The following is a 3,569-nucleotide window of genomic DNA, read 5'->3' on the forward strand; positions in this document are numbered from 1 at the left end:
TCCTGCCTATGCAGGGGGTCGGACTCGATGATCTATTGAGGTCCCTTCCAACCCTAACATCTATGAAACTATGAAACTATGTGATAAGCATCTGTTGGAACTCAGTATTGTGCCATCACCATTATATAGTACTAGCAAATTGCCCGTCATGAATTGGGGGGGAAGGGAGCAGGGACAGAGGCCCCTGTCTGTCCCCCCTCCCCACATTGGGCCAAGGCTGGGGCTACTCCCTGCTTCCCCACCACTGCTTCGGGCCGGGGCCAGGGCTGGTGCCTGGGCCATTCCCCGCCTCCCCCCACCACTTTGGGCTGGGGCCAGGGATATTTCCCCCCTCCCCTTCGGGCCGGAGCCAGGGCCACTCCCCACCTCCGCCCTCTCCCCCGCACCACTTCAGGCTGGACCCTGCGCCCAGCTCTGGGATTGGGCCATTTTCCCCCTCCCCTTTGGGCCAGGGCCTGAGCTGTTCACCAGCTAGCCCTGCCACTTTGAGCCGGGGCCGGGGCCGGGGCCGGAGCCGGGGCTGCTCCCCCTCTACCCTACATGGCATCAGGCTGAGGTTGGGGCCAGGGCAGGGCTGCATCAGCAGTGAGGCGGGGAGGTAGCAAGCAGCTGGACACAGAGCTGCCACTCTGCCCGGCTCCACGCTGCCGCTGCTCCACCCCATGCCACGGGTCCCTCCAAAGCGCAGGACCCAGGGCAGTCATCCTGATTCGCGTCCCCACCCAGGGACAGCCCTGGTGGTGGGTGTCATAACCCAAAGGTATGATTTTGTGTGTGCTTTGGCACTAGAATTATACCCGCTAAATTGCAGCTTCCTTGCATGGTGGAATTTTCTGCTGCAGAGGAGAACCCCGGTGCAAGGGAGAATTTCCCGCCAATTTGTAGCTTCCTTTGCAGGGTGCATTGCTCAAGTTGCAAGAGAAATGCACGGCGCAAAGGAATTCCCACCACCCGCATGCAAATTTGTTCCCCGCTATTGGCTAGTTCTAAATTATTCCCACGCAGAAATACTGCAATTCATCAGAGCATAGGACTTCCCCTCCATGGGTAATGTGATTCTCCTCGGGATGGAGGCCAGACCCAAACCCTTGTGTCCTCCAAATGATAAAATGGGATGAAGAAATGTCACCCTGTGCCCACAGCAGCAGCTCTTCCCTGAACCCAAATCTGTCTGAATGTTCCTGGTAGTGCAAATCTGAACCTCTTCTCAATGTAGTAGTGCCTTCACAGCATCATAGATTCTTGGACTGTTTGGGGCTGAAAGGGTCCAGGTCCCCTGCACTAGGTAGGAAAATACAACTGGGGTCAAGTGACCCCAGCGAGGTGACTGTCCAGTCTCCTTTTGAAGATGTCCAGGGTAGGTGATTACACCACCTCTAGAGGGAGTTTGTTCCACAATCTGGACACCCTGACTGTGAAGGAGTTTTTCCTGGAATCGAGCCTGAAGCTGCCTTCTAGGAGTTTGTATCCATTGCTCTTTGTCATCCCCAGGAGTGTCCTGGTGAACAGCTGTTCACCCAGTTCCTGATGTACTCCCATAATTCAGCGGTAAGCCACTACCAAGTCCCCTCTCAGCCTTCTCTTCTGTAGGCTGAAGAGGCCCAAGTCCCCCAGCCTCTCCTCGTATGGCTTGTTTTGCAAGTCCCTGATCATACAGGTGGCTCTTTAGAACCCCTCTAGTTTTTCCACGTCCTTGTTGAAGAGCAGCACCCAGAACCGGGAACTGGACACAGTCCTCCAGATCAATACTGTGCCCCTTGCTGGACCCAACCCGGTGGGCGAAACGAACCCAACCTTCACCCGGGAGTGTGCCCGATGCCTAAGATATGCTCGGGAGAGTGAGGAATCGGGGCCAATTGGCTGGTTCTCCCCTTGCATAGTAATGTCTAGATTGAGGGGTCGCGAGCTCCGCGAAGATCCGGAGACAGAGGAATGCACCGTGGATGAGAGGGTGGCCCTACGGTATGACAAGGGGGGAGAATTGAGTGCAACTTTTCAAACAATGACTGATTTAATGAATAGAAATCTAAGTTTAAAAGCCCAGCTGCGTGTGGCCGTTCAAGCGGTCGGAGAAGCGGCTGAGAAAAGGGATCTTAGAATGCCAGCCCAAGATGGCGCCGAACAGGAGGGAAACCACGTGGAGGAGCCGGAAAAGAGGGGTGGAGCTTCAGAGGAACCCGCGAGAGTTCGGTCGGTGACTCCGCCCAGCGACGCAGCGCCGCCTCTGCCGACCATGCCCTCCTGCCGACGAAAGAGAGAGTCAAGCGGAGGAGTGCATCCGCCCCTCCTGCATGAAACAGCAACAACCCCTACAGTAACAATAGCTACAGCTCCAGCAGAAACAACAGCAACGACTCATGAAGAAACCGATCAGCCTATAGCATCAACCAGCCGAGTCATCAATCCGCAGAGTGCAGTTCGTGCTACTACCTATTACGCTCGCTCCAGAACCGAACTACAGGATTTGTGTAGAGAATCCAGAATCCAACCTGAGGAAACTCTGGCTGTGTGGTTGGGACGTCTGGTCGTGGAGCTTGGATCCGACCTCCTGAACCAGGAAGAAGCAAGCTTCTTGGTCAGACAAGCTTCATGGAGTAGAGGACATGTCACTGACATCGACATGGTGACGTTTAGCGTCCACTGGCCTATTCCAATTCCAGCGCTTGTTGCAGGACTAATCAAACAAAAGGCCCACGCATGGCATGACGGACGGCCAGAGCATACCAGTGTAGAGCAGCTTATGCTAGCCATCATCGGAGTCTCATATTGTGCCTGGAACCCCAGAGCATGTGCACTGGGATTAACATCACTCCAGCGAATACGACCATGGCCTCACCGTCACCTGCGGAACCCTGGAACTGTTCCAATAACCATCCACAGCATAGACAGTTGTCTTGAGATTTATGGGTGAAAGAACATAGTGGTTTTACAAATTATGCTTAACCCAATGGTTGGCCACCCTGTAAGTAGTCTCCTTCGTCAGTTGCCAAGACTGCGTGTCCTGATGGAGCCAAAATTGTCCAGCGATCGGGAACATCAACGCCCAGCTGAGGTTCAAAGCACAAGACGCCGTGAATCCGAACGTTCAGTGTTACCCCAGAGAACACAAGAGGAGCGATACATGTTTGGATTTCTCCTACAGCGTTCTGGACTTAATAAGCGGCAACTTCGGATTTGGGGGGACGCGGGACAATGGCAACTGGCCTATGAGTTAGGTTTTCATTACCTGGAGGAATTTGATGACGACTCCTCGACGATTTTGTCGAGTTGAGTGTACAAAAAGGCTGTCTAGATTAGAATCATGTTTAAACACCTGTATTATATGTTTAATAGTGATAGTGAGTTTGATTAACCGCTTTATCGAGCGGATCCGTGTAAGTTTTGTAAATATTAGTGAAATAACTGTTTTAAGAAAGTTCTTTTACCGATCCGGAATTCAGAGTGCGTGGTGGAGAAAAGCCCCGAGAAGGACAACATCACCGAAAGGAGTGAGGGCCTGATACGCGACTCCGCCATGACGCCCACTGAAGCCCTGATCGTTCAGTTTTTTGTTATGAACATAATTATGT

Source organism: Alligator sinensis, unplaced genomic scaffold (assembly GCF_000455745.1).
Source record: "Alligator sinensis unplaced genomic scaffold, ASM45574v1 scaffold264_1, whole genome shotgun sequence".
Classification (NCBI taxonomy): Eukaryota; Metazoa; Chordata; order Crocodylia; family Alligatoridae; genus Alligator; species Alligator sinensis.